The sequence below is a fragment of the Dasypus novemcinctus genome, chromosome 5 (genome assembly GCF_030445035.2).
Source record: "Dasypus novemcinctus isolate mDasNov1 chromosome 5, mDasNov1.1.hap2, whole genome shotgun sequence".
NCBI lineage: Eukaryota > Metazoa > Chordata > Mammalia > Cingulata > Dasypodidae > Dasypus > Dasypus novemcinctus.
This window is the reverse complement of record NC_080677.1, coordinates 38624077-38645881: the sequence shown is the minus strand read 5'-3', so window position 1 is coordinate 38645881 and position 21805 is coordinate 38624077. Positions and strand designations below refer to the sequence as shown.

Below are 21805 nucleotides of genomic sequence, written 5' to 3'. Positions count from 1 at the left end.
CATCTCCTGCACAAGATGGAAAGCATCTCATGACCAAAAAACCAAGGTCTTTCACAGAAGTTAGTCCTGGATCACAGAATATGAATTCCCAACAGAAAACTCAAAGATAACAAACCAAATCCCCTAATTTTGAAGGTAGGGAATTCCAAAGGAGTTTATGTTTATCTATGGATAGAGATGAAATGACACAGCTGGTCAGGGATGAGCTCGTTCCAGAACCAAGGGCCTAATTTCTAATCCAGTGTCTTTTCCACCAGGCTTACTGACCCCAAAATAACCACATTTTAATACCAGCACTAAAAAGGAAATAAAAACATTAAAGACAAAAAAATTGATTCATAAGATTATATTTAACTTGGGAGTACCTTATTAATAACATCATTGTGAACTCCTGAAATAACTTGCAGACACTGATCCACTCTAAAAATCATGAAAATACTGGCATCATCATACAGTTTGCTATGAGTATTTCTCATAAAACAGATGATTGCATATGTTCTGTTCCCAGAGGTGTACCTTTCATACTGTGATTGTCACTGCCCACCCTCCCCCACCCCATCTATTTCTCCCTGTACTTCTTGGTTCATTAATTTTCTGCTTCCTTTCAAAGGGAAACAAATTCTGGCATTGCTTATCCCATGGTGATTCTTGGCCTCTTACTCTTAATTCCACCCTCTACTGATGTCAGAAACATAATAAACTCTCAAAATAAAACCCCACACCTGCCCTTCATCCTCCAGCCGTGGCAGCTGCATCCGTCTTGAACAAGCCTAGCTGCTTAAGCTACCAGCAGAGTGGCAGTGGCAGGCTCCCCCAGAGACAACCAGACCACCCCTTCCCATGGCCTCTCCATAGTGACCCACGGACAGAGCTGCGTGCAGCCACTCTGTATACCTCCATCATATATTAACCTTGGCAAAGCTGCCAGAGACATTTTCAACAAAGGATTTGGTTTTAGTTTGGTGAAATAGGATGTGAAAACAGTGTCACACTGTGGCATGGAATTCTCAACATCCGGTTCATCTAATACAGACACTGCTGAAGTTACTCGGACTTTGGGGACCAAATACAATGGCGTCAGTATGGTCTCACTTTCACAGAAAAATGGAAGACTGAGAACACTCTGGAAACAGAAATTGCAATCAAAGACCAGATTTGTCAAGGTTTGAAAGTAACATTTGATACCACTTCTCCAAACATGGGGGAAAAATGTGGTGAAATCAAGTCTTCATACAAGAGGGAGTGTGTAAACCTTGGTTGTGATGTTGACTTTGATTTTGCTGGACCTGCAATCCATGGTTCAGCTGTCTTTGGTTATGAGAGCTGGCTTGCTGGTTACCAGATGACCTTTGACAGTGCCAAATTAAAACCGATGAGAAATAACTTTGCAGTGGGCCACGGAACTGGAGACTTTCAGCTAAACATTAATGTCAATGATTGGACAGAATTTGGAGGATCAATTTATCAGAAGGCATGTAAAGATACTGACACTTCAGTAAACCTTGCTTGGACATTAGGTGCCAACTGCACTCGTTTTGGCATTGCAGCTAAATATCAGTTAGATTCCACTGCTTCTATTTCTGCTAAAGTTAACAACTCTAGTATAATTGGAGTGGGCTACACTCAGGCTCTGAGGTCTGGTGTGAAGCTTACTCTGTCTGCCTGGGTAGATGGGAAGAGTATTAATGCTGGAGGCCACAGATGTGGGCTTGCCCTGGAATTGGAGGCTTACTCCAGCTGAAGAAATCTCTGGGAAAGGATATAAGAAGATATGGCCTTAATGTATTTTCTTTGTGATATCCTCTTCCCACCAAAAAGGTAATCAAAACAAAGCATGATCTAAATAAGAACTGTATTTTAAATATTTAGACCATTATTTTTTGACTGGTTTCTAGTTGTATTGGTAATCTAGTTACCAATGCTGCAATCATGCGGTCACCTATACATTATTTAAATATATTTAACTATTAAATCGGCTACCCACCTGTATTAGTCAGCCAAAGGGGTGCTTATACAAAATGCCAGAAATCTGTTGGTTTTTATAAAGGATATTTATTTGGGGTAGGAGCTTACACATACCAGGCTATAAAGCTTAAGTTACTTCCCTCACCAAAATTATTTGTCACGTGTTGGAGCAAGATGGCTGCCAATGTCTGCCAAGAGTTCAGGCTTCCGGGTTCTTCTCTTCCCAGGGCTTGTTTCTCTCTGGGCTCAATGCCCTCCTCTTGCCACAAGGCCAGCTGTTGACTATCAGGTGACTGGCTCTGTCTTTCCTTCTGGGGCTCAATTCTCTCCGGGCTCAGCTGCTCTTCTCCTCTGTATGCTTACTTCCCGGGCTCCAGCTCAAAACTCCAGCATCAAAAGTCCAACTAACTCCTCTGCTCTGCCACGAAGTTTTCTCTGTGAGTCCCCACCTACCAAAAGCAGGGACTCAACATCCTACTGATGTGGTCCAATAAAAGCCTCAATCATTATTTAAGCAAGTAAAAGTAAAACCTCTGAATCCAATATAATCTAATATGCCTGGAGGGACAGATCAGTTTTCAAACATAACCCAGTATCTATTTTTGGATATTGTTTGATATCAATATCAAACTGCCACACTACCAAAAATGAAATAGACCTTTATGAATACTGCAATTGTATGCATGTTTGTTTTTATGTTTCTTTTAATATTTGATATGATATTGCTGTTGAATGAGATAGATCAGTGGATGTTTTAAGATGAGGTTAAAAATTTTCATTAAATTTATTCATCATTAGAAATACTTTAGTATCTTAGTGCATTACAAATTATGAATAAAACAAATACACATTAAGAAAAAACCAACACCTGAAAATTCCACCTAGTCTAATTTCATGAGAATTGGCTGCGAGGAAGTGTCTTAACTTTCTGGATCTGCATACATAAAGGCAATGGCCTAATCATATTCTTCTCCCAGTTGTAGTCTTTAAAATATTGGTAATTGACTAACCATCAGATATATTTAGCAAACAATTAGATTTGAGATCAAAGAAGGAAATGACACTGGACTACTTGGTTTTATTTAGCAATTCATCTTTAGTCAGATTCTTCCAGTTATGTGGCGGCTACATGTGCAGTTTTAATGGAAGGAAGACATCATTCACATCCAAATTGGACCTGATGGGAAGATCTGTCCATTTGTCCTAAATTATAGCATTAAAACCTAGAAAAAAACCATCCTTGAGAAGAGTGTACTTGGAGAGTGTATCTTGAGCACAGTGGAACAGTTGAAGGGATTTGCTTTAAAGTTAACTTTGATTCCTCTGTTACTTCTGTTTCAAATGAAGGTTATTTGAAAGAAATGAAACAAATATACCAGTAAACATACTCATGCATAAGTTAGTAATTAATATTTTAAAAGACAGCATGGCAAATTTCTGACTTCAGGTTAATGCAAATCCTTACACACCTCAGCGTCTTCAGTATATCTTATGCAAATAGTTGTTTAGAATAAAAATTCTAATTTCAAATGAAGAAAATTCATGACATGCATCTTGGCTTGCGGTTTAATCACTGTATACCCAGGGAGGTATCGACAGTTGTCCCGTGGAAGCTATTAAAGTTGCTGTCCAAGGTTAAATGAAATTGCAGTTTATCAGAGCAGCATTGAGAAAATAAGGGAATCTGTTCATGGCTCTTGATTAATGCCAAGCGTGATCAACACAAGGGGGTTCATTAAGCTATACATCATGTGGGTAATTTAACATGTCATTGCGCCTGCTGTCTGCTTTGACTGTGTACAGCCCTGAGTTTCAAAGTTGTAGCCATGATGCCCCTGAATTTTAGACAGGAGAGTTCCTCTCAGTACTTTGCTTTACATTTGCCATTATGCCTGCTATTTTTTTCCCAAACATCATAAGCATTTAATATGAATTCTTTAATATGTGGCGGGGTGAAAAATATGCTTTGCATATTTTCATGGGCTCTCCCCACTTACCCCATGATAAAATTTAACTCTTACTCTTTTGAATTTTTTTTTCCCTAATCAACTATATACATGTCTTAAATCTGATGTGACATAGAAAAAATCTTATTTAAAGGCATCAACTAAATACATGTTAATTTTTAATATTCTTATTATATGTACTATAGTCAAAAGATAATTTTCACAGTACTCATTTTGTTTTCTTTGTCATTCTCTCTTCAGTAGTTTCTCACTACTCTCTACTTATGTATGATCCATTTTAAAAGTTTATCAGCTTTGGGCAAATATTAACCACAAAACTGTGGCTTGCAGTAGATTATAAGTAAATGTATTATATATTATACTGTCACTTAAAAAATAATTGTTATTGCCAACATTTCCGTATCATCTGGGGAACTATACTAGACAGGATAAAGGAGAGAATGCTTTGGGTTTATATGTTTCAGAGATTTTCTCAATGACCTTAATTTTTCTAGATATGAAAAGCCTTTATCTAAAGTATAAAAGCTGTCTAATTTTATCAAATTTTTTATCAATTCGCTTTACAAAATTAAATTTGCTAATATCGTTAGTACTGAGTAGAATTTGACCAGCTTATTAAAAAAGATAATATTTCTATGAAAAAGACTAAGAAGCTGTGATTTATCATTTCACATTATTTATTTGTTATCTCATACATGGAATTCAATATAATCATGCTTTATTACTCTCACTTAAAAGTAGGTTCTCCCAATCATAGAAGATTTATGGAATACAATGAACTAGAGGCCAAGATCTCAACCATAATGTCACTGGTTGTTTCAAGGGAGTACATGGCCAGGAAATATGACCAGGATGAATGCAATTGTCATATTATAATTTTTGACTCCAGAAATCTAGGGAGTGGGCTCATGGTGTGTTTGTGTTAGAATCCAGTGAATATACTTGTTAGTCAGTAATCTGGATAGAGCCCTAAAAGTTCCTAAAATGCCCAGCAGGACAATTGTATTGTGATGACCATGCCTTCAAATTTACCAGTGTTTAGAATTCTATGTCAAATGTCCTATTAAATTGGACAGTTTAAGTTTCTTTTAAAAATGGACTCCTATGTCACACTGAAAGACTTTTAAAGGAAAAGAAAAAAAACAACAACAGGGGGACATTTTATAGGACCAAAATACTCACATGAAAGAAACTACCATCACTGTTGTGCAAAATATTGAGCTATGTTTGTGGAGGGTGGTAACCTTGTTTACATCTACCATTCTCGGGAGGAGATGGTTGTGCCACTTAAGAGCTGGTGAGACCAGGTGCCAGCTTTTAAAGGCACACCTGAATAATAGAATGTTATTTTAATTTCTGTCGTTTATTTTTGTGGGTTGTGAATCACTATCTACAATACTCTCAAAATAAACTGTTTGATTATTTAAATTGGGTGTTTGAAAATGTATTTTAATTAGGTCCAAGACTGAATTAGAACGGTGTCTAGTGAATACAAAATGCTTTCAAAAGCATTGCATCACAAAGTGTTTTCTTTCCTGGTACTTAAAGTAGGGTGGGAAGCTTTTCACTTGTCAGTTTTCAGTCACAACTCCCAGCCATTTATTTTAACTATAAGAGGGATCTCCCCTGAAAAATACTGCAAAGGTCATTACATAGTCAAGGTCCTCTCCTTGAATACTTTAAAAAAGGTACAGCATTGTTTTCTGCCACCATTAATTACCAAGGGTTTATTTACAAGACAATAATTAATTATACCTCTGGGAAGCTCAAGAGTCAACATGAATCAAAGCAGGCTTGATAAGGAACATGGAAGTCTCACATAATTAAGCAGGGCACTGGAGACCAATTGTTTATAGAATGATTTTGCTGGAGCTAATTGACACTAATTATTTAATCTGATTTTCTTCTTCCTAGTTATTTTTCTACAGAGTCCCAGCTTTCTGCTAATGACTTACCGGAAACTATCAAGGTACTTGTTTTAGTTTGCCAAAGGGCTGTGGATGCGAAGCACCAGAAATCTGTTGGCTTAAAAAAAAAAGATTTATTTATCTCTATGGGGGGGGAGGCACCCCCATTGTTTTGGGCTCACTGCTCTCTGTGTCTTTTGTCTTCCCTTTAAGCAACACTGGGACCTGATCCTGGGACCTTCTGGAGCGGGAGAGAGGCACTCAATCTCTTGTGGCACCTCAGCTCCCTGGTCTGCTGTGTCTCTTATTATCTCTTCTCCGTGTCTCTCTTTGTTGTGTCATCTTGCTGCGTCAGCTCTCTGTGTGGGCCAGCACTCAGCATGGGCCAGCTCACCGCACGGGCCAGCTCACCTTCACCAGGAGGCCCTAGGAATCGAACCCTGGTAGATGGGAGCCCAGTTGCTTGAGGCACATCTGCTTCCCACTTGTGCCATATCTGCTTCCCTGTTGGCTTTTATAATGCGGATTTATTTGGGGTAAAATCTTACAGTCCTGAGGCCATGAAATGTCCAAATTAAGGCATCAGCAGAGATGCTTTCTTACCAAAGTCAGCTGCGCTGTGGTGAAGCAAGATGGCCACTGATCTCTGCCAAAGTCTCTGCCTTCCCCTCTGTCTCCCAGAGCTCAGTTGAGGACAATCAGGCATAGGGCTTGTTGCTTTCTGGGCCCCCACTATCAGTCTCAGTGGAGTCTACGTTCTTCCTGAGTTCAGTTGCAAGCTATCAGGGGTATGGATGATTTCTCCCTGGGCCTCAGCATTTGAGCCTTTCAGAGACTTCTGTCCTTGCAGCTCAGCTATTGGTGAAACTGGAATCTTTTCTCTCACATTACAGGATCAAATATGGCAGCTTCCTTTTTCTGTGTGTCCAGCTTTTTTATCAGATCCAGCAAAAGAGTAGAGACTCAACTTATATCATGCCTCACTGATGTGTCCAATTGAAAATGTCTCACACACACAAAAAAAAGGTCTTACACCTACAGGAATGGATTCATTCACAAACATAATCTTTCTCTTTTTGGGATTTACAAAATAATTTCAAACTGCCACAGTGCTCTAGACCTCCGTTTTATCATAGCTAACCTTTGCTATAGAAAACTTACATTGCTTAGATCATTTCCTAATATGCTGCAGTGTTATATAAAACAAATAGCAGAAGAAATCAGCAAATGATCAAGGTAAAAATACGTATCTGATAGTAACTTGTATTGATATCTTCAAGTAGTCTTCATGTAACTTTTGTTTCATGAAGACTAGGTTTCACTCAGATTTAGATTCAATTCATTTAAAATGAAAAAATAAAATTTGTATATGTGGAACTCATAGTTTCCACACTGTTTTTATTCATCATATGAGGTGAGTACCACAGTGTGATTAAAAAGAAAAATAACAAGTTATGCTTGCATCCAAGAATTTAATGAACATGATTAAAATCCATTTCTCTGTTAAGATGCTAAATAAGACAGAGACCTAGAAGTTGGTTCTCTTATTTTATGCCAGGCAGTGTTCTAAATCCGTTATGTTTAACTCCTTTAATTCTTTTCAATAATCATGTGAGGAACAAAACTTTATGTACTTCTTTATCCCCATTTTATAGATAAAGCTGAGGCACTGAATTTATATCATTTGCCCCAAATCACAGAACTGTTCAGTAGTAGATCTGGAATTCCAGCTCAGATAGTCTGGCTCCAAAGTTCAAACTCTTAATCATGGCCATATAAAAGGGACTGGCTGATATTTTTATTCCCATGTCTTTGGTCTGAATGGATCCTGACCTTTCTTCTCATTAGAACTACTCGGGGAGATTTTAAAATAAAAACATAATCTCTGGGCTGGGGAGCCCAGGAATGGAGACTTTTCTAAAGCACCCCACAGTGTCAACTGTAGAGCCAAGTTGATAAGCCCTGCTCCAGCCTCTGAAATGGTTGCCACTCTCCATCTGTCTCCTCTCTATGCCTTATCTTTCACAGGTTGTAAACGCATGCCAGCAGGAAGCAATTGCTCAGGAGTCATTACTCCATGCCGTCTTAACAAGCTAAACTTCATAGGTCCTAGGTCTTCACATTTGCTAATAGATCACAATTGTGATCAAGGTTGGCCCAATGCAGACTAGAGAGAAACTTTCCTGGCTGACGAGCCTAATTTACCATGGGAGTCATTTTATCAACCTGGTGTCCAAACCATTTAATGTGCACATGAACTTTGTGGAGAAACCATAGGATAAAACCTCTGAAGGCAGGTAAGTTAAAGGACAGCCTCATAACACTATTAATTTTAAAGGCCTTTTAATAAGACAAAACCACAAACCATTATCACACCCAAAATAATTAAAAACAATTCCTTATCATCATTATTTATTTTCAGATTTTACTAAAAAATGTCTTTTTATCGTTGGTTGGAATCAAGAGCCAAATAAAGCCCATGCATTACATTTGGTCCTCTTCTGATGTACAATAGCCTTACCTCCCCAGCATTGCTATTTATTTATTGAAGAAATGGTGTATGTTTGTGTGTGTGTGTGTATGCATTTCTCTTATAGAAGTCCCACATTCTGGATTTGGCTGATTGAATTCTCCTGTCATTTGTATGATCTCTATTCCTTGCATGTCCTGTAAATTGTTCATTAGATCTAGACCTTTGATTATATAAGAATTGGAATTTTTGCAAGCATGCTTCATAAGTGGTAGTATGTATTTCCTGTTGCATCACAGCAAAGGCATACAATGCCAGATTGTTGATCTTTTAGTGGATGATAAGATTGATCAGTGAGTTTAAGTGTTGGCAGTCTGAAACCTCCATTAAAAAGCTCCTTATCAGTCTTATCAGCCTTTGATGATAGTTGCAAGATCAATTATTTCATTCGTCCCTTCTGCATTTATTAGCCAGATTTCTTCTATCAAGTAGAACTTTTTTCCTCAACTATTTAATCAACCAGAAATAAAGTTTGCATAAAAAGGCAGTACAACACTGGATTTTTTTTTTTCTTTTTTTAAATTTCCAGAGAAATGAATTTGGTATCCTGGCAAACGTAACTCAATTTTTGGTAGTGTTATAAACTTGTAGCTTTGAATGCATTGTAGTCATTCTTTTTGATCTTCATGTTGTCGCACTTTTAGCTATGAGAACACCTTCAAGCTGACTGCTATATCATTTTTTAAATTTTTTATTTTTATTTTTTTTAGGAGGTACTGGGATTGAACCCAGGACCTCATACATGGGAAACAGGCACTCAACAACCCGAGCTATATCCGCTCCCCTGCTATAACCTTTTGATATGGCCCTAGTAGATTTTCATAAGAATCCTTGCTTTCAGGCACAGCAAAATATGTTAGATACATCTGTATAATGCCTGCTCCAGGCCCAGAATCTACCCTGGTTCCTTTTTAGTGGGAAATGGTATATAAAGATCATGATTTGCTACTGGGTTATCATTGATTCTAGATCATTTTGTTTGGCAGAAAGGATATAATTTTAAGAAAGAGAGAAGTAAATTGTGATTGTGTACTGGTATTTCCATTCCAAATATAAAATTACAGCTTTAAAACTTAATTTTAAAATTTTGTGTCTCTTTTTCTTTTCTCTTAATTGAAATCTGGTTTCCTAATAACGTTAACGTCATCTATAACCACTTATTTGCTTTATCCTCTCTCTCTCTCTTTGTATGTATATGTATAATAGTTTTAGACATAATACCAATATTTTTATTAACAGCAATACTACTGAGTGTAGTTTGAGATTTTTTTGTGGCTACTTTGTCTTTTTGATCTATACTACTGGAATTGAGCAAACATTTTGTTTTAAAGTCATTTGAAATAATTAATAAGGTTATGCTACCTGTATTAGTCAAGGTTCTCTCTATTGGAGTTATCTGTAAATAGTACGAGATTTTATAAAATTCTGTCATGCAACCATGGGGATGCACAAGTCCAAATTCCACAGGGCAAGCTGCAAGCCAGGGGCACTGATGAAGGTGCTCATTGAGGTCCCCAGGAGACCCTGGCTATCTCAAGTAAATACGGGAATTCTCTCTTTCAATGCTGAAATTACTTTTCCTTTTAAGGCCCTCAACTAGTTGGATGAGGCATCACACTGCTGACAGCAGTCTCCTTAGTTGATTGTAGATGTAGACAGCCACCTATGCAATCAACTCACTGGTGATTAAAGTCCATGAAATGCCCTTGTGTTACAATTAGCCCAGTGCTTGCTTGACCAAACAACTAGATACCATTACCTTTTTCCCATTTTCCCACGACAGTAGCCTATAACATGCACAGCCTTCTGCCTCCTATTTCACCTAACAGTATACCCTGCAGCTCTCTCCACTGCAGTGTTCAGAAGTTTTCCTTGTCCGTTGTTGTAGTTGCTGGTACTCCGTGTAGATGGCTGTATCAGGCTTTTATAGCTCCTAGTTCTTTTCAGTTCTAGCATGAGCTCTCACCTTTTAGTTCTTCTGGGCCACTCATGGTGCCCCAATTTTTTGGTCCACCTCCTCATTGCCTGTCCAAACTGTCCTCTGCCAACCCCCCGCCCAAACTTTAGCATTTGGTTTGTTTGGAGTAGGCATTCAATAAATATTGAGTGTTTAGAAAATATGGAATAATAAAGTTTCCTTTATTTTATTCATAAGGATTTCCTGATGCTAAGGCTTGTCTTTTCCTTCCTTGAGCAGCCTCTGATTTTTCAGCTGCAATGACCTAACAATTTGCTTATATTTTTCTGCTGCAAATTTGGCCTCTTTCTGAATCTAGTTTCTCTCTGAACTTATTCCCCCATGAGGCCGGGTGATTTGATTCCCTTTTTCCTTGCTCCTGGATGGCAACAGATTTTAGGATACAGAGATTTTTCTAATCTAAACCTTACTCTACTTCTCCAGAGTCACCTATTCCTTCTCAGTTACAACAAAGGATTTTCTAAAAACAACAACAATAACTATATTTTACTATTTATTTATATTCTATCTCATTCTAGAGAAGATTTTAGGTGCTGCTATGATTATATCATAGTTATTTAGTGGCCAACCAGAAAAACTGGAGGAGAGTCTTAAGTTATGGGTATACAAACTCATGAACATATATCAGGCAAACCTATCAGAAGCACTCTGATGTTGAAATAATTGCTGACTGTGTGTTATTACTAAAGTAAAAAAGTCTTATTTAATAATATAGATAATCACAATGTACAGCTTCTAAAATTTTTACATGCCTGTTTAGAGGAGCATAATTCCTAAGGTTAATCAGAAGCTACTGTAAGCTGTCTTCATCTTATCACAGTTACTCATCAATGTGATTTTGGGGATTTGATTTATCTCAAAAGCTAAACTTTAAATTAATTTTTCAATTAACTTATAAAGAACATTCTTCAGGGTAATTTAAATTAATTTTTCAAAAGAAACTGCTTTTTTTGGTGGATATATAGTCATGTAAGGAGAAAATGTGTTTGCTTTATTTCCCTGAAAGTAAGCGAATATAAGAAAACACCAATGTAAGAATAATTGTTCACATTTTCTTGCTTGTAAGTTTTTTTATTCTGAATATAAATGTAATAAAAGCTCAGATTATAAAATATAGATATACACTGAAATAAAAAGAAAAGAATAAAATCTTTCCATAAACAACTGTGATAAACACTATTAATATTTTGATTTATGTCTTTCCAAGGTTTTTCTAAACATGAAATAGAAACCTACACAATTTAAAATAGTGAAATCACATTACATATGCCATTTTTATGTCCTTTTCTTCATTTGTCATTATGCTTAAGCATTTTTAAAACCATATCATTAAAATTCTTTACAATATAATCCTATTTCCTTCATATATTCCATTGTATGGAAGTTGAAAAGTTTATGTAATTATTCCTCTGAAGTCTGACAATTATACTGCTACCAATTTTTAACAGAATAAATCATCTTTCACAGATGGGATAATTTCTTCAGGCTTTATTCTAAGAAGTGAAATTACTATGGAACTTTCAACTTGGTGTTTTGTCTGTCACCTTCTCCTATATAAAGTTGGTCAAGCCCATTAGGAAATGTAGGAGATATAGGTTTTGCCTTAATTTCAATCATGACATATAGGCTACCTGTCAAAACAGCCGACATCAATTAATAAGAGCACCCCTCACCGTAAGTAGGTTTGAATCCTGACAGTACTCAGATGGCTCAGCGTGGAGCAGTGCAAGGACATTGGGTAGAAGACAGAATCCTGGGTTCTGATTTTACTTCTCCATCATCTACTTAATGACCTACACTACATTCTTTGATTTTATATCTGGAAGTTTTGGGTGGCCCACCTAGGTCCTATGGGTGCATACCATCAGAGCAATGCTTTATTTGCAAATGAGGAGAGAACAGCTTTACTGGTTCGTAGGCTCAGCTCTACATTTTATAGTTCATACAGATTGTACTTGACCAAGTACCAAGTTACCTGGGCCCCTTGTTTAGGATCTGCCTCCCACTTTCTAGCACTCTTTCAGCTCTACATATTATTGCAGGCCTCAAAAAAAGTTCTAGAGACAGTTATCTGGAAATTTCTGCTCACTAATAACTCAAATTATCTATTTGCCTCTATAAGGAAACATGTAAATGTAGTGCCATGCAGTGTAGTGTCAGCCTTCCACTAAGGACCACTCACCAACTTCTTGTCTGTCCTCTGATGGATGATACCTGATAGACAAGGACAAATCTGCATCAAGAATTTCAAAATGCCCTTGGAGCATAAGGAAGAGAAATGCAGTATTTTACCACTGATCTTCAGCCTAAGGTAAAGTTTTACCAAAAGGCAATTGTGGCAAGCTTATTATGTGGTCATGACATTTGGAAACTGCTAACAACATCTCATACAAGAGCAAGAGCTGTACCTACAGTGCCATCTGCATTCACCCTCCAACGGAAGGGGAGAGGCAATAACAGAAAGATCTCAGAGCAAAGTTTGTTTTAATGGAGTGGTTTTAAATTTTAGTGGGTATCAGAACCATCTGTTAAAACACATATTGCTGGTACCATATCACCAGAATTTTTGATTTAGTAGGTTTAAGGTATGTCTGAGAATTTGCATTTCTATTAGGTTCCCAGATGATGCTGATGATGCTGGTCCAGAAACTACACTTTGAGAACCACTCAGTTAGATTGGATTTGAAGCATTCTTCATTGCAATTACACACATTCTTCCATTTGAATGGAAAGGTGGTCTGGCAATAAGATAATAAGTAACTTTTGTAAGGGTAGTGGCTACAGCCATCGCTGACCACAGAAAGCCTACAGAGACTAACCATGGGAGAGTCAAGTAGTGCAACAGAAAATGTAGAAGCTAAAGAGTAATAACTGCAGGTAATTGTTGCAGAATTCGGCTGTCAGAGATGCAGTGGTTCTGCCTGAGAGAAGAAGCTATACTGGGTACAGTAAATGACTCAGAATAATAAGATGCAGATACAGTGAACCATCAAATATCAGCTCCAATCAATTTACAACTTTCTCAACTAGTAAGGCCATTCTTAGTTTTCTCTTATTAATAAAATACAAGTAACAGTGATGGATTGCTAATGGAGTAGGCTATTGTTGCACATTGGTTCACAGGAACCATCTCATTTTTTGTGCATTTTTTTTCCAGAGGAGAATTTTTTACATTTGAAATGATCTGCATTTTGAAGTACCTGCCACTTACAAAGGGAGTTCGATATACCACAGCACCTAGGAATATTGATGGGAAGAACTTTACTTTATAGTTATTGTCTCTTAGAGGTACACCCTCTTGTCTTAGTTTCAGCTAGAGAATCAATGGGGAGCAAACCAGGATCAATTTTAATCGATTGTTCAGGTTTTTAAATAATTGGCATTCTTCCCTAATGCTTGCCAGAATAACAACTAGAATCTAATGCTCTGTGATTTTAATTTATACTAAATGCACAACTATAAAATAACAACTATCATACCTACAAACAGCACACATTTCCTTGCGGTATGTCAGAGGAAATACAAGAGAAGAATAAATGAAAAAAGTAAAAAAATTGTGCTTATAGATGATCTTTTGCACACAAACACACACACACACAGACTCCATGTTGCCATGCTTCCATGATTTTGGCCAAGATGTCCATTTATGGAATTAAAATAGTAATATGTAGAGGATATGATTTTGCAAATATTAAAATAACTTACTTTAATTTCCTCCTTACTTCATTTTTGTTGACTTCTATTTCTAGTATTAGGCCATGAAGATAAGTGTTTCCAGCAGGAGAGAGCAGGATTAGGTATAGTCTTGAAACCAGGTTTGGACACCAGAGGACAATGGAAATCTCTAACAAATGTAGAAGGCAGTGTTGATTGCTTACCCAACAGTTGTTCCCCCTTTCTAATCTTGCTAACATAATCTAGACCTTGGGGCATCCATTGTGCCCAGTCCCAAGGGATGAATCTTGAATGTCTAAGTAAATTATGATAATCCAAAATGAATAAAATGTGCCCGAGGAGACTGTATAATAGTGGTTCTCTATCTTGGTGATATATTAAATTCAACTGAATTTAACAAATACTGAAACTTGGAATCTATCCCAGAAATGCAGATTTAATTGGTCTAGAGTGTGACAGGGCATTGGCATTTGTAAACACTCAACAGCAGCTATGGTTGACAATGACTGGTTTAAATTTTTGAAATCACCAAATTTTAAGCCAAATTGCACTATATTTAGCTCTCTCTCACATACTTCCAAGAATATTTAAAGACAAAACAGTGAAACTACATTTCCCCATACCTTTGGACTATAATATGAGAAAACATGTGGTTCTGCCTAAATAACATTCACTTTTGAACCCTGGCATGCATAAGATATTTTACATACACTCTCACTAAATTCTTAGAACACTGAAGAAAAGTGATATTGGTATCCCCATTCATTTTATAGATGAGATTTTTGAGGCTAGGCAGGGATGAAGCTAGTGGAGCCAAACCCAGATTTCTTGGGTTCCAAAGTTCATAATTTTACCACTCTGCTGCACTGTTTTCAAATGTGTTCTCTTTTCACCCACTCCCCAATAGCAGATATCTGCATCCTACTTATACAGGGTCAAGCAAGGACTGTAACTTGATTTCCACTACAATCTAATCTCCAGATCCTAAATTTGGCTCAAGTCATTGGTGAGGCAGTCCTATTGGAGACTTTTCTGGGAACAAGACTGTCTATCACTCCAAGTCTTCAAGCCCAAACTCTTCAGCTCATGGAAGCATTCCAGTGCCTCCAATTTTAGAGGCAATATATGTGAATGACATAGAATTCCATAAACTTCTTTCACATCTGGAAATATTGGCCATGTATCATCAAGAATTAACTTCACCAGCACACTGTGTCTCACTAGACTTTGGAATGTAAATGATCATCATTCACTATCTTTGTCTAGCAGGGTGACTAGATTAAAAGTAGATTTTAATCTTGAAGAAACATTTTTTGTAATGAACTGTGACTATTAAGTACCCATGTTGATTCGGAGCAGTGTGGTGCAATGTCTGAATTCCTTCTCTTACTACTAATGACCCAAGAAATCCACAACAACTTGTTTTTATTAGTAGTTTCTCAGCTGTCAACCTAATCTTCTTTACCCATAATCAGTGTGTATTTCTTGGGGAAAAATCTACTGTCAAGCCAACATTAACTGACTTGATTTATTCTGTTGTGATTTTTTTCTTACTTTAGTCCATTTTTCAGCTCATTGCATCTAAGCTGTTGAATTCTGCCAAGAAGTCTATTTTCCAAATGACCAAAGTGGTTGCAAAAATATTGCTGTTAACCTTCTGAATAATATAGTACCTCAATTCATGTTGGTTTGTACTCACTGAACATACCATTTTTTTATTGTATAAATATGACAGAGGCTTATTGATCTCTTCTCTTAAGTGCTTAATCAAACTCTATTAATACTGTTAGCCACAAACTATCAGAAAGGGATGGTTCTGAAATCCTTGCATCTATAAATCAAACTTAAATGAAAAATTTATCACAGGACTATTTTTCTGAGTCTACTAGGAGTTGATCTTAGATTTTTTTGTGCTATGTTATTATCTTGCATGTTGGCTTTGTCTAATTCTATGTAAAGTATGCTGATTTATTAGAATGTTCACTGTACAGTAAACTGATAATTGGATGCTCTTGAAAGAATGGGTTTCATTGATCTAGTCAATGACCACAGATATTACTGAAGTAAACCTCTTAACAGTGCTGGGGCGTATTTTGGTCATGATCAATGTTTCTGAATCTTCCCTGGTATTTTTTTTTGCTTTGTTTTGCTTTATTTAACGCTATCTGCATTGATTTAAATCTGCAGCAAATTTAATGTGCTAAATTTATCTTGACAGAAAGTTTCATTACTTTTCTGGAGATGCAAACTTTCCTTTGTTCATTATAGATTAAAATCTTGCCTGACAGTCTTTAAAATAATCTATTTGTACTCAGGTCAATATGCATCAAGCAGTTGACAATAAGCAAAGTGAAAAATTAAAGACATTGCCCTTAAAATAATTGAATTAAATTTCTTTTTAAAAGTCATTGTGAGTATCTACTTGGTGCTTTACGATGGACTTTTGAATTTTCTGAGAACAAAAGGTCAAGTCCAAGGAAGCGGACTTGGCCCAGTGGTTAGGGCGTCCGTCTACCACATGGGAAGTCCGTGGTTCAAACCCCAGGCCTCCTGGACCCGTGTGGAGCTGGCCCAAGCGCAGTGCTGATGAGTGCAAGGAGTGCCGTGCCACACAGGGGTGTTCCCCGCGTAGTGGAGCCCCAAGTGCAAGTAGTGCATCCCATAAGGAGAGCTGCCCAGTGTGAAAGAAAATGCAGCCTGCCCAGAAATGGTGCCGCACACGCAGAAAGCTGACACAACAAGATGACACAACAAAAAGAAACACAGATTCCTGTGCCACTGACAACAACAGAAGCAAACAAAGAAGAACATGCAGTAAAATAGACACAGAACAGATAACTGGGGGTAGGAGGAAGGGGAGAGAAATTAAAAAAAAAAAAAAAAGGTCAAGTCCAACATCTCTGAGTCTTCTCTATGTCTTTGTGAGAGAAGAAAGTGACAAGTGATGTGCTAAGGGGTGAATAATGAGCCTGATCTTTTTTTTAAAAAAAGATTTATTTATTTATTTCTCTCCCCACCCCCACCCCAGTTGTCGGTTCTCTGTGTCTATTTGCTGCATCTTGTTTCTTTGTCCACTTCTGTTGTCATCAGCGGCACGGGAATCTGTGTCTCTTTTTGTTGTGTCATCTTGTTGTGTCAGCTTTCCGTGTGGGTGGCGCCATTCTTAGGCAGACTGCACTTTCTTTCGTGCTGGGTGGCTCTCCTTATGGGGCTCCTTGCGCGTGGGGCTCCTCTGCAAGGGGGACACCCCTGCATGGCAGGGCACTCCTTCCGCGCATCAGCACTGTGCGTGGGCCAGCTCCACATGGGTCAAGGAGGCCCGGGGTTTGAACTGCGGACCTTCCATGTGGTAGAGGGATGCACTAACCACTGGGCCAAGTCCATTTCCCATGAGCCTGATCTTGACTCAGTCAGAGTCCCCAGCAATCAACTTTTTGGAGTGTGCTGGTTTTATAGCCAACTTAACAACTCTTTTAAAATATTAAACCCAAAGATGAAGAATTAGGAACTTGTCCCGAACTATAGGTAGGCCGTTTATCATCTCATGAATTATATATTATGAAAAAAATGTAAAATATACATGTTAATGATATTTTATTAATATTAGGAGCCTAAGACAAAGAGAGAGAAAAAAGCCCACAGGATGCATAAAAATGTTACACTTTCTGGTTAGAGCAGAATTTAATTGAGAATTTCTATTTTTATGTCTTCCATTTTAATGTCTATAATAGATTTAATTTTTCCCTTGGGTAAAAAGAAAGTAATGGAGATCTATGCTTATTTGATTAGTTTTCTTATTAAAAAGTAGTATAAATAGGCTTTTCATGCACACAGTACAAAATTTGAAAGCTAGCAAAGGAATTTGAGGTTAAAAAGTAAGCCTCCCCTCCCCTATCAAGTAGCTACCTAATTCCTTTCCTAGAGGCAACCACTGTTTGTTTCTTGTTTAAACTTCCGAAGACACATTCAATTCATTTGCAACATATGCATGTGCATGTGTGTGTGCACATGTATGTATATATAAACACATGCATACACATATGGTAGCATGTTGTTCACTCTTCTACATCTTGATTGTTTCATTTAACAATGCTTTTAAAAAAAGATTTATGTATGTATGTATGTATGTACTTTTTATTTATTCTCCCCCCCTCCCCTTGAGGCTTGCTTGCTGTCTGCTCTCCGTGTTCATTTGCTGTGTGTTCTTCTGTGTCTGCTTGTCTCCCTTTGTTGCGTCATCTTACTATGCCAGTTCTCCGCAGGTGCAGGCTGTCAGCTCTCCCCCAGCATGGGCCAGCTTGCCTTCCCATATGGTAGATGGGAGCCCAATTGATTGAGCCACAGCTGCTTCCCTTAACAATGCTTTTTGAAGAGTTTTTCATATCATTAAAACAGAGTTGTCTCATAATTTTTAACATACTGTATAATAATCCATTCTACAGAAGTACCATAATTTATTTAGCCAGTCTCTTAAATAAATAAATAAGTTATTTAGCCATAATTTATTTAGCCAATTTATGGGCCTTTAGGTTGCTTTCAATCTTTTGCTATATAAAATAATTTATAATGAATATCCTTCCACATAAATTATTTCTTACTTGTGCAAGTTGTAGGATATACTCATGAGTGGAATTGTTGGGTAAAAGGGCATAGTTAATTAAAATTTTGATAAGCTTTGCCATGATGATAATTGAATGTTTAACAATTGATATGGCACAGGCACCAAATGATCAGATTGGAAAACAGCTGTAGATAAGTGATTTAAAGGCTGGTTTTAGATAAGAACACTACCAAATTGCTCTCCAAAGAGGTATTTGATTGGTTTTCTTTAATTAGTACTTTTCATAACCATAGATACCATGCTTTTCTACTTTTTATTTTCATATATGGAATTTGTTAAATATCAGTGGTTTTGGTATGATCATTATTATCAGCAAAATGTTACCTAGAGACCACTGGTGGTTTGCAATGGTTAAGATGGCCTATTTGGACTACATATTAAATACATTCCATTATTCAGAACTGTGATGGTTAATTTCGTGTATCAACTTGGCTAGGTTATGGTGTCTAGTTGTTTGGTCAAGCAAGCACTGGCCTGATTGATAAATGTGAAGTTATTTCATAGATGGATTTTCATCATTTGTTGATTGCATCTACAAGCAACAGAAGAGATTGCCTTCAGCATTGAGAGGAGTCTCCTTACCCAATCAACTGCAGCCCTTAAAGCAAGAACTGAGGATTTCAGCAGTCAGAAAGAAGAATTTCTGTCTCTACTTCAGCCAGCCAGCTTCTCCTGGGAATTTCAAATTCACTTTCACCAAGTTTCCAACTTGTGGTCTGCCCAAAAGAATTTGGACTTGCCAATCCCCACAGCTGAGTGAACCAATACCTGTAATAAATCTCTTAATATGTACAGGATGTATATCCTGTTGGTTCTGTTTCTCAAAAACCCTGACTAATAGAGATTTTGGTAGTGGGAATAGAGTTTGTACCTAGGAGTTCAGGGAGAGTTTAGCTGCTACCTCAGTGCTTGGAGAGAATCGAGCCTGCACCCCAGTTTTGTGGCAAAATGAGACCTCCACTCCAGTGCTCAGACAGGATGTGGGCTGGGCCCCAACACTGGGAGATCCTGGCTGCTGTACAAGCATTTGTCCAGCAAGCCCCAAGGACAAACATAGCCCTTGATCCATAGGTGATCTCAGACCTTGAAATGTAATGGAGTTTGCTCTGCTGGGTTTCTGACTTGCTTGGGACCTATGACTCTTGTTTTCCTTCCAATTTCTCTATTCTGGATTGGAAATGTCTATCCTAAACCATCCCACCATTGTATTTTAGAAGCAGATACCTTGTTTTCTAGGTTTCATAGGCCAATCAGATGGAAAGGAACTTTGCCTAAGGACAGACCTTGCCTAACTGATTTTGTTGAGACTTTGGACTTAGATCTGCTACTGAAATGACTTAAGGCTTTTGGGATATTAAGATTGGGTGGATGTATTTTGCATGTGGGAAGGACCTGTCTTTTGGGAGTCCAGAGGACATACTGTTAGGCATTGAATCATGACCCCCAGAAAAGGCATGTTCACCTCCTAACCCCTGGTTCTGTGGGTGTGAACCCATTTGTAAATAGGAACTTTGAAGATATTATTACTTAAGGTGTGCCCAAACTGAATGAGGGGGGCCTTAGCCAATATAGCAAAAGTGCTTTTAAGCAAAGGCAATTGGAAACAAACATGAAAGCCACTGGGAGAGCTAGAAGCCATAAGTTAGTGGGAACTGGAAGAGAAAGTAGAGCACGTCACCACGTGATGGAAATCTAAGGAACCCAGGGATCGCCAGCTAGCGAGCGAGAACGCTACCTACCCCAGGAGGAAGTGAGCTTTCCAAGTTCTGAAACCATGAGTCAATGAATTCCCATTGGTTAAACCAGCCCATTGTGGGGTATTTGTTGAATCTGTAGAAACCAAGACAATAAGAAAGATAAATTCAGCATTGTCTATTAACATTAACACCCTGCATCTCTTTACTAAGGTAACTGAGGTGACTAGTGCGGAGTGCTTATCTTAGCCTCCCCCACTGGAAGGTAAGCTTCATATGGGCAGTAACTTGTCTTTTCTCTGAGGACAATATCTTCAACACCTAGAAAATGGTTAGTGGTAGCTGGAGCTCAAAAATTTTTTTGTTTGCCTGCTATTAAGTGAATAAATATTGAACTAAGAAGCAAGAAGACAGAAAATCTCTACAAGGACAGAGAAAGGTTGAGAATATTGGCACAGAGACACCTCCTCCCCTTGTTACATCTATTTTCTGTTTCCTAATATTTGGGGATTGGTCATTTTATTAAAGATGTACCCTGAAGTCAACATTAATGAAGCAAAATGAAGATTTCACCATTAGGTCTTTTAATTTAGCTCCTTGTGGAAAAATGTCTATGTTGAATATTCTAAGACTATGATTATTGCTAAAATTTGCACATTTTGTAATATGGTAATTGTATTTAGCTAGCTGATGTCTTTTGTTTTGGAGGGCTGGGGTGTAGATACTTGAGAATGTAGAATTTAACACCTGAAGTAGTAATTATGTGTACTTAGAAATTATAGGGTAAGAATTAGAAATTGGAATGAAAAAGGCAGGCTATAGAAAATAATACGCAATATATAGATTTATATGCTGAGTACTGTGAGGACTCATAGTAAAAAAATGCTTGTGATACCTTAAAACAAAGTTGCTAACTTTCTTAATTCCCGCCTACCGCCCTTCCACCTCCAATTCTTGAGAAACAGTGAGGCAAAATCATGTAACAAGATGATGACTCCAAACACCACAATATTAACACTGAATTCAATGTTGTTCATAAATTTAGATTGGGATAAGTATGATCTAGGAGCACCGTTTTATGTATAATAGAAAATCTTCACAACAAATGGAATTATTATGGCTTTTTAGCATTTCTCCCTCATAAATGTAATACTGTTTTATAAATACAGATTTGAATTTTATAAAAATATTTGCTGAATTCACAAAAAAAAAAGAACAATGTGCTTTGTTTGTGGGGTTAAAATAAGGGACTCGGCAAAAGCAACAAGTGATCGGCATTTGAACTTCATGAAGCACAGGATTTGACTGAGTTATAAGATAATGCCTGTAATATCCATCCTAGCTCCCACTGAGCCCCAGGCTAAGTGGAGAGCAGTTAATTTCATAGTTGTACTAAATAGTTATATCACATATCAGTTAAGGTGATATAAACCTTTAAATCCCTTGGAAAGCACCCAAGGGCAGAGGC

General features: G+C 37.5%; 1 pseudogene; it reads left to right on the top strand.

Annotated features, from left to right (window-relative positions):
• The first annotated feature begins 998 nt into the window (after window positions 1-998).
• On the top strand, window positions 999-1741 carry LOC101424604 (voltage-dependent anion-selective channel protein 2-like; annotated as a pseudogene).
• Window positions 1742-21805: the final 20064 nt, after the last annotated feature.